General features: G+C 34.9%; 1 pseudogene; it reads right to left on the bottom strand.

The window, feature by feature from the left end:
* Positions 1–813: 813 nt before the first annotated feature.
* Positions 814–1,037, bottom strand: LOC116811269 (small integral membrane protein 15-like; annotated as a pseudogene).
* Positions 1,038–10,832: the final 9,795 nt, after the last annotated feature.

Genomic DNA, 10,832 nt, shown 5'->3' with positions numbered 1-10,832 from the left:
GAAAAAAAAAAAAGAATAAACTGGTTCCAAGGTACTACAGCGTTTGGCATATTTATTGCAAGCTTTAAATGATAGTGTCACTTTTCTCAACAAGTTATCTCTAAGAAAATGGCAGTGCTTTTAGGTACAAAAGCTGTTATATCTAGTAGGCAAAATTCTACATAGTCAAAATAAAAGAACTTTTTATAAAATTATGTTTTAAAAATGCAGAATGGCTTGATAATTACCAGTTGTCTGAAAGACTAAAATCAGAAAAATGCAGCAATTAGAAGTACTTATTGATTAATATTACTTTGCTTTGATAAAGGCAGAAATGATTCTATTCCAAGAAATAAGCAATAATAAGATATGTGATTAATGTACTGTATCTCTTTTAAGCCAAAGCACACTTTTCATCTCAGAGAAGACGATCCTGACTTTTTACATTCTTAATTTTCTTTACCCAGAACAGGACCCCATTTTAAACCATTATTTGAATAGAGTTCATAATCAAAAGTCATTTTTCTCCAAAAGATATTTTCATTTCAGTACAAAAGCTGCAAAATGGCAAATGACTAAGTCAGTTATAAATAATTTGTACCATAATAAGTGCTAATTTACAAGAATTGTCAATAGATACCAACAAACTTCTATACCCAAGCCTAGAAGTTGCTATAGTAATAGGTTAGAACTAACACAGTTCTTCCATATGGTCAGATTTTGTTTGCTAAATAAGACTGTTATGAAATCGAAAGAAGAAATCTTAATAGGTCTTTCCAAGGCTGCATAATTTTCCAAATTATTTTCCTTTGATTGTAGAGCCTGCACATTTTTTCAGTCCTTTTATAGTTGTTTAGCTTTTGCAATATTTTCTTGATGTTTTTGTTTCTTCTTTTGCCCCTTTCACTGGCCTCAATTGTCTTGGCCAATTTCCAAAACAGTACAGCACCTGCTAGTAACAGTGGCGTAAAGGCCAAAATATCTTTTGTAAGAAAACCATATGGGTCCTTTGCAGCCCATTATACAACATATTCAGCCCAAGCCTTTATATCAAACATCTTTATAGCAGTTTCACTTATTCTTGATTAATGACCTCTCATTTTGTCCTGGGATTATTAGTGAGCCAATCACAATTTTAGATTACCCTTGGTTGTTTGTCTTCTTTAGTTCTACTGTACACTTCTGAGAGAAGGTTTAAATTTGTAAGGGGACCATGTTCACTCCTGCCCTTCAGCCTTGGCAAGTGTGGGTTCCTCATCCCACCATGAGCCAAGTAGGACTTACGGATCCCCAGAAATGTGGGAGTGACACACTACAACTTGTTCTGCCAGCACCAAAGCCGCCATCTCTGCTGTGCACTGGGACAAGAAGCACCGCAGCAGTGGCCACTAGCCTTTCCTACAAACTGCCAGGGTCTCAGACTTCCATTTCCATTTTCAATTAACTAATGTTTTAACATGCCTAGAAACCGAAATAATGGCTTTTAAAAAGAAGTTAATTACTTTAGATAATTTCATTTTATGAAAATATATGCTATGTTAAAAGTTTCAAAGATACAGAGAAGCAAAAATAAGCCAAATGCAATTCTGCTACTCAAATATGCAGTTTCTATTTCATATTATTCTATTCTTGAGCATGTACCTGTCAATAAATATATGATAAAATGGGCTCAAATGCTATGCACTATTTGTAACCCATTGTCTTACCTTATTGATATATAATGAAATTCTATCCTTCTTAATAAAAATATGCCTGTATTATCATTTTGATGGCTACACATGTCTCCTATTTAACTAATACCATGTTGAATAAGTTTGATTTTGTAAATACAGAATGGTTATCGTGAGGTTGTTTCCATGTTTATATCCATGACTATTTTCAGTTTCTGGAAGTGGTTTAAGTGGACAGTTATTATTCATATGCACTAGCAGCTCATTCCCTTGCAGAGTCATTTTGCTGTACCACCAAAACTCTTTTTAATCCTTTAGAATTAAAATTCTTTTTCAAGTTTTAGAATGCTAAATTCTTTATAATTTAGAACTCTTACACTTCTTTTTTTTTTTTTTTTTCAAAGAGATGGGATCTTGCTCTGTTGCCCAAGCTGGAGTGCAGTGGCACGATCCTAACTCACTGCAACCTTGAACTTCTGGTCTCAGCGGATCCTTTCTGCTTCAGCCTCCCAAGCAGCTGGGACTATAGGTATGCCACCATTCCTAGCTAATTTTTTTTAAAAAACATTCTGTAGAGATGACGTCTCGCTATGTTGCCCAGGCTGGTCTCAAACTCCTAGCCTCAAGCAATTCTTCTGCTTTGGCCTCACAAAGTGCTGGGACTACAGGCGTGAGCCACTGCACGTGGCCTAGAATTCTTTTTAATCATTGCCAATAAATAGGGAATAAATTGTGTCTAATTTAAAAATTTGGAATTTTGGTTACTAGTATTGATAAACAATTTCCCACAAATATTAACAATAATTTAATGATGTTGTCAGATATTCAGTACATATTAACATTGCCCCAAGTACCTCAATAATGCCTTCTATAGTTTTCTTTTTTCAAATGAGGGTCCAATCCAATTTATGCATTGCATTTAGCTATTATGCCTCTCCCCATCCTCATTTTTATGACATTGATTGTTGAAGATTTTAGGCCAGTTATTCTATAGAACATCATCCATGCTTGATTTGTCTGATTGCTTCTTCACAGAGTAATTTAACTTATCCTTCTATTTTCTATGTATTATAACTTTTTTCTATGTATTATTTTCTATTTATGTATAACATTAAAATCTCAATTTTCGTTTTTTCTTCTCTTTTTTGAGACGGAGTTTCGCTTTTGTCGCCCCCAGGCTGGAGTGCAATGACATGATCTTGGCTCACTGCAACCTCCATCTCCCGGGTTCAAGCGATTCTCCTGCCTTAGCTTCCTGAGTAGCTGGGATTACAGGTGCCCGCCACTACCTTCGGCTAATTTTTGTATTTTTAGTAGAGTGAGGGTTTCATCACATTGGCCAGGCTGGTCTCGAACTTCTGACCTCAGGTAATCTGCCCTTCTTGGCCTTCCAAAGTGTTGGGATTACAGGCATGAGCCACCATACCCAGCCTTTTTTCTTCTTTCTTAGACAAGGTTTTTTGTTTCACCTTTTGTCAACAACATTACACAATGTCAGTGATTAAATATTCCTCTCTTCCCTCAAAATATTTTATTGGTCAAAGTTCTAAACAATTACTATGCTTATTGTTAGGCTCTAATAATTTATATATACACTTCAAATTAGCACATTTTTGTAACATTTCTTTAATAAATTTTGTATTCAAATTAATGAAAATTAATTTAGAGAACTCCCATTTATGTGGTGGGTCCTCAACACATGCCGAATCAGCTCCACACTCCTCTCAAGAATAAGTCCATAATGGTTCAGAATCATTCAAGCTCACTTCAGCACAGTTTCCGTCTCTAATCCTTGTGTTATTACACATTATTGTGTGTATATAATAGATTTGAAATAAACAATGATAGCATGATGATTATAAAAGTAAAGAGAGCTTGAGTTACTTTAATTCTGCGATTTCTGTCGATCTCTGTAAACACTTAGAATTTTCATTTGTGTTTAAACTTTAAAATGATGAAACAGGATGTGAATTGTAAGAAGAGATATTTTTGTTTGGTAAATCTGAAATTTAGTTTATAGATGAAATCATCTTATTGAATTTAAATAATATCATTAAAATTAAAATATATTCATCTTCTTAATTTTTAATTCTTTGTATTAAAACTAAAGACCAAATCAAGAAAATGGTCATTATTATTTATTATTGCATAGTTATTACTGCAATAATGTTATCATATAAAGGAAGGGGTTGTTAAAAAATGATCTATTCCTGGGGTGAAATGAGCTGTGTTGATTCAATACATTATTTTAGAAAATACATCTGCCAAATTTGTGTTACCAAAACACCAGGGGGTTGGTCTAGGTCCCATGGCTCACTGCACAGAAAGTCAATCACTGAGACAATGAGTATTGCCAGGGAAGAAGGCTTTCTATTTGGGTGATGTAAAACAGAGAGATGGGAGCCAAACCTCAAATCTATTTCTTCAAACCAACTAAAATTGGGGGTTTACATAGCTGGTAAGACATGTAACTACACGTGGGAAAACAGGAAATAGGGAGAGGTAAGGAAGCAATCATGATGAATGAAGGGTCTGGCATCTCATTGTCTGGATGCAGTTATCTGGTGGGTTTCAGTTTCTTGTCTGAGGGTCAGTTTCCTGAGTAAGAAACTAAGATAAGACATTTGGGCCCGTTTCGTTTGTATCACAGTCTAACCACTCACATTAACACTTATTCTATCATTCAGCTATTCATTCATTCAGTACTTATTTACTGAGTCCTACTTTCTGCCCAGTATTATTCTACATGCTGAAGATATAAGTTGGAACAGGAAAAATTCTATGCTCTCATAGAAATTACATTCTAGTACAGGAAACAGAAATCTAAATAAGATTTATAATATAATGCTATATAGTAATAAATACTGTGAAGAAACAAAATAAAGCAGGGAAAAGGAGCAGTGGGTGATTTGTGTGTGAGGGAGTGCAATAGTTTAGATAGAGTGGTCAAGCAAGACCTCTGTGGAGGTGACATTTGGGCAGAATCCAGAAAAAAAGTGTAAGCAAAATGGCCATCTGTGGAAAGAGAATAATAGGTAGGAGGAACATCAAGTGCAAAGACTCTGAGGTAGAATTTTGCTAATCACTTTATAGGAGTAGAAAAGAAACCAGTGATGTTAAAATAGCGTTAGTGAGAGCAGAAGGATAAGATATGGGGTCAGATATTTGTATGGTCTTGTAAGTTAGGGTAAAGGTTTCAAATCTGACTTTTAGTGAATGAGAAGCCATTGGAATGTTTTGAGTAGAATAGGAACTTTATCTGACTTAACTTTAATGGTTATCCCTCTGGTTTTGAGTAGAATAGTAACTTTATCTAACTTACCTTTACTGGAATCCCTCTGGCTTCTTTGTGTAGGCTAGACCAGAGGGGAGTGGGAAAGCAGAGAGACTTTTAGGAGTATATGTTATCTCTTTAGGGGAGAGATAAAGTGTCTTTGACCAGGCAAACTGGGTTGGAGAGGGTGAGACCTTGTTGTATTCTTAATACATTTTGAGAGTAGACCAAACATGTTTCAGGATGCAGGAGAAAGTTAGCTTATGCAAATTGGCAGGATCACTAAAAGTAAAATTACAGAAGGAGGTTAAATAAAAGAGCAAATCTTTAATGTGACTAAAACTGAATTATTTGGAAGAAGGATCATGTAGCACATTATCATTCAAAACACAATTCCAGGAGCTAATGCAGTGAGAGCTTGCAAATTCAAATTGTTCCCTTTTTTAGCCTAAGCATTCTCTTGCTCTGTCTCTGCAACTCAAATTTGGTTCAGATTAGTATTATCTTTTTGTATCTGACATATATAACAAAATAGTAATTTCCAATTCAATTGCTTAACATTTTTAAAGAAATATAAAATACATGAAATAAATGGCACAAATCACAGGTTTTCAGCTCACAAAATAATAATATGAGTTACCATCCAAATAAGAACTAAAACATTACCAGCATTCCGCAAGTGATCCCTGTGTTCCTTCCCAAGTGCAAACCCCACTCTCCTCCCAGATGTAACCAATATCTTTTTTCTTAACCCCATGTTAATTTCCTGTGTGAATTTTATATAAATGGAAGCATGCAGTATGTGCTCTTTTATGTCTGGATATTTTGCCCAACATTACATTTATGTGGACAATTCATCACTATCATTGTACATAGCAATAGTTCATTAATTTTTATTGCTATGTTTTACGTGAATATACTCAATTCATTTATCCACTCTACTAATGAATATCTGAGTGATTTTTTGTGTTTGGCTATTATGAATGATATGTCTATGAACACTCTTGCACATGACTTTTGATGCACATAGATATGTATTTCTCTGGGCATATATCTAAAAATTATTTTTCATAGGATATGCAGTAAATAGTAAAACTCTCAATTTTCAGAAGTGGTTGTACCAATTTACAGTAGTGCCCATGATATATGAGGGTTGTAGCTGTTCCAAATCCTTTAAATGCTTGAGATTTTCATTCTTCTTAATTTTAGCCATTCTAGTAAGTATGTTGTGATATCTCTTTGTGACTTTTTAATTTGCATTTTTATTTTTTATTTATTTTTGAGACAAGGTCTCACTCTGTTGCACAGGTTGGAGTGCATGATCATGGCTCACTGCAGCCTCAATCTCCTGGGCCCAAGCCATCCTCCTGCCTCAGCCTCCAGAGAAACTGGGACTACAGGCATGCACCACCACACCCAGCTAATTTTTTATTTTTTATTTTTCTGTGGAGACTCTCACTATGTTGTACAAGCTGGTCTCAAACTCTTGGGCTCAAGCAATCCTACCACCTCGGCCTCCCAAAGTGCTAGGATTATAGTCATAAGCTACCAGGCCTGGCCTAATTTGCATATTTAATAATGAGTAAGGTTAATTACTTTTTCACATATCCCAAGGAATAAGAAAAATATTTGCATTTAAGGTTACAAATTCCCTTACATATACAGCTTTAAATGCATTCCATAAGCTATGACAGCTTGTGTTTTAATTATTATTCAATTTGGAATATTCTATAATTTATATTATTATTTCTTCTCTGACCTATTGTCTATTTAAAGGTGTGTTTTTAAATTTTGAAACATGGGAATTTTCTGGTTATCTTTTTAAAAATAATGTCTAGCTTGCTTCAATTGTCATAAGAAATGTACTCTGAATAATTTTCTTCCTTTGAAATATGTTAAATGGTAAATTTTGGTAAATGACTCATGTGTCCTTGTAAGAAAATAATCCACAATTTGAAGAGTCAATCTTTTATGCATGTCAAATTAGAACAAGCAGGAAGCAAGCAGAAGATTTGAACAATATGATACACAATTTTCATTTGCTTTGACATTTATAGAAGAAGCAGAAAATATTTTCTGACCACAATAAAACAGAAGTGGAATTTGACAACAAAAGTAAAATGAAAAAAATTTACCTCTAAATTAAAGTGAAATACAACTTTTTTCCCAACAACCGATATAAGAGGGAAAACTATCAGCCCAAAAATAAATGCATACCATTACATAAATGCTATATATCAGATAAAAATTAAAGCATTGCTCAGAATAAAAATCTCAGCCCCAAATACTTATTATAATAAAGAGAAAAATAAATATAAACTCAGTAAGTTAGGAAAAGAACATATTAAATCTAAGGTAAGGAGAAAGGAAATTAAGTAAAAACAAATCTGCTAGATTTAAAAAATAAAGAGTCAATTATTTAGAAATGTCAATAAAAGGAATAACATCACTGTATTAGTCAGAATAAACTCAGCTTCAACTTTAATTGTAAACAATCCCTAAGTGTTAGTGGCTTATCACATAAATTTTATTTCTCATGCACTCAAAGTCTACTGTGGGTTAAAAGACTCTCCAAGGCAACTTTTTTTTTTTTCCATACAGTAACTCAACGACTCAGTTTTCTTTGACTTGGGGTTCTGCTCTATCAACACATGCCCTCCATGCTCACTGCAAGTAAGGAAGAAACTCTGAAAGATTTCAGGACTTTTCACCCTCAGCCTGGATGTGACACATGCCCCTCTTCCTACTGCTACCTGATTGTTCCTTAGAACTAATCATATGAAAGGTATGGTCTTCCATACGCCCTGGAAAGAGAGCAGAACTAAATACCTGTGGGTTACAGTGAAATGGCTATAACAATCATTAATTAACTTAATCAAGGAAGAAAGGGAGAAAGTACAAATACTCTAAATAAAAAATACATGTATTCGAGAAATAACCATAGATACCAAGGAAATTAAAAGAATTGTATGACACTAATTTGCTCATCTCCATACAAATACATTTGTGATTCTGCATAAAATGGTTGATTTTCTCAAAGAATATAAATTTTCAAATTTATTCCAGGTAAGTGTAGAGGAGGAAAAATATATTTTCCTTCTACCCTTCTGAGTTCTTGGCTGGGGCTCCTATAATAAAAGACAGATTAACAAGAGAAAAGTATACTCATTTATTTAATATAGGTTTTACATGACATAAGAGCCTTCATAAGTAAATGAAGATCAAAAGAAGTGGTCAAACTTGAGTGTTTTTAATGCTAGGTTTGATAAAGAGTGGAAAGTCATAGAGAATTATAATAGGACGAAAGGATATGAGCTGGGGAAAACTTAGCAAGGCCTGTGTGTTTAGATTCTTCTTGTTCTCCTGTCTTTGGAGATAAGGACACTTTACCTAGTCATATCTTCATAACTCCTCCTCACCTTCCAATATCCTTCTTTCTTTGTTTCAACAGAAAGTGGTATTTAAGCCTGATCTCTAAGCCACTGTTTTGAAAAGTATTAATTCTTTGCATATTTCCTATGTATATGTTAATGGAAATGCCAGGCTCTTAAAGGGTTTATTCTGAGCCAATAGGAGTGAACACAGCTTGAGGAAACAGTCTCAAGGAATTCTGATAAAGTATACCCAACGTGGTTGGATTATAGTTTGGTTTTGTACATTTCAGGGAGGCAGGAGTTATAGGCAAAGGCACAAAGCAATATACGGAAGATATACATTCATTTGGCCCAAAAAGGTGGGATAACTTGAAGCAGGACCTTACAGGTTATAGGCGGACTCAGAGATTCTTTAATTTGCATTTGGTTAAAAGAGTAAGGCTCTGTCTAACACTTTGAGTCAACAGAAAAGAATGTTTTTTTTGTTTGTTTGTTTGTTTTGTTTTTTGAGACGGAGTCTCGCTCTGTCGCTTAGGCTGGCGCAATCTCGGCTCACTGCAAGCTCCGCCTCCCGGGTTCACGCCATTCTTCTGCCTCAGCCTCTCCGAGTAGCTGCGACTACAGGCGCCCGCCACCACGCCCGGCTAATTTTTTGTATTTTTAGTAGAGAGGGGGTTTCACCGTGGTCTCGATCTCCTGACCTCGTGATCCGCCCGCCTCGGCCTCCCAAAGTGCTGGGATTACAAGCATGAGCCACCGCACCCGGCCAGAAAAGAATGTTTTAAGTTAAGGATGTTATGTAGCAAGATTGATGGCCTTCAGATGTGACTTAACTCTTGCCTTATATGGCCTTAGGTCTTGTTTATAATTTAGTATCTTATTGCCACAGAGTCTCTTTTGTCATTCTTATGATCTCTGTTTTAACATCAGTGCTGGTCAGTTGTGCCTAAACTCCAAAAGGGAGAGTGATATAATGAGGCGTGTCTGACCTCCCTTCCCATCACAGCTGGGAACTCAGTTTTTAAGGCTTCTTTGGGGTCCCCTTGGCCAAGAGAGGGTCTGTGCAGTTGGTGGAGGGCTTAGGATTTTTAGTTTACACATATATGAGTTATACATGTTCGTAAACTTCTGTTTGTTTTTCTCTTGTTAATCTGTCTTTTGTTACAGGGTTCCAGCTAAGAACTCAGAACAGATACAGAGAAATTTATTTTTCCTCCTGTACAATGCCATGGAATAAGTGAACTACAATTTGTTTGTTTGATTATCAGTAGCTGATAGACATTTGACTTTTTTAAAATTTGAAATAAATTTTATCATATTGTATATATTGTTTCACAATTTTCTTTTTTAATAAGTATTACATTTTTATGGTTTACTAATATTTATACTTAGAACTTAAATCTATTAATTTTCTTGCTGTATGTATTTATTATCTGAATTTAAGAAAATCTATCAAGTCTCCTCTGAATGGGCATTTTATATTTATACAATTTTTCTTATAAACAATGTTAGAAAAAATTTCCGTGCATTCTCCTTGTGCACATGTGCAAATCAATACATTTTTAATATTTATATGTATTCATATTATCCTAAAAGTAAACTCAAGATTTCTGGAACAAGGTAGATTATGATTACTTACAGCAATAACCTCATTGGTTTCCCTTTGGCACAAATCTTCCTTATTCTAAGGTGATGCGATGAGAGCCAGGTGTCATCCTACTGATACCATGTCCTGTACTGTAGGTGAGGAACCCAAAAATATGAATCTGGGAACTTATATAGACATTATACCCCATCCCCAGAGGGGGACTGCACTCTCCCTAATAGAAACAATTTCTCCTTGGACAAAAGAAGGGGAAGGTCTCCAGACTTTGAAATGTAAATAAATGTCTTCAGGAGGGAGATTAGACAAAAATCTCTGTCCTCAGGTTTATAACCCCTGAGATGTTTTCATGGCACCAGGGAGATGTTTTATCTTTTGAAAAGGAGCATATGGCTTCAATCTAATACCCTAGGAATTTGAGGAGCCAGTGGGTCTGAGGTTAAGGAGGCTTTCTCTAGCAAGTCAATTTTCTCTCCTCAGGAAGTCAAACAGTGCAAAAACATGAAAATATTCAATTCCTGACATAAGTGTTTACTAGAAAACAATTAGAAGTGAAATTACTGGGTTGTAGGATATGCATCTTCAACTTTTCTAACCATTGCTAAATTACTTCCCAAATTAGTGTTATCAATTTAAGCTCCCACTGATGGTGTACTAAAATTATCGTTTCCTTACATCTTCATCCACAAATATTGTGAAATATTATTTTTGGCTAACCAGATAACTCTGACATGATGTATCACTGTTTTCTAAATTCTCATTTTCCTGATTTCTAGCAAGGTAGAGGATTTTTAAAAATGGATCGGCAATTTTAGTTTCCTCTTAACTGCTTGTTCACATTCTTTGCTCATTTAGATATTGAGTTATTTGTGTTATTTATTGATTTGTAGGCATAATTATACATTCTGGAAGCTAATACTTTGCTATTTGCA

This window comes from Hylobates moloch, unplaced genomic scaffold (assembly GCF_009828535.3).
Source record: "Hylobates moloch isolate HMO894 unplaced genomic scaffold, HMol_V3 SCAFFOLD_7, whole genome shotgun sequence".
Classification (NCBI taxonomy): Eukaryota; Metazoa; Chordata; class Mammalia; order Primates; family Hylobatidae; genus Hylobates; species Hylobates moloch.
This window is presented reverse-complemented; position numbering and strand designations above follow the sequence as displayed.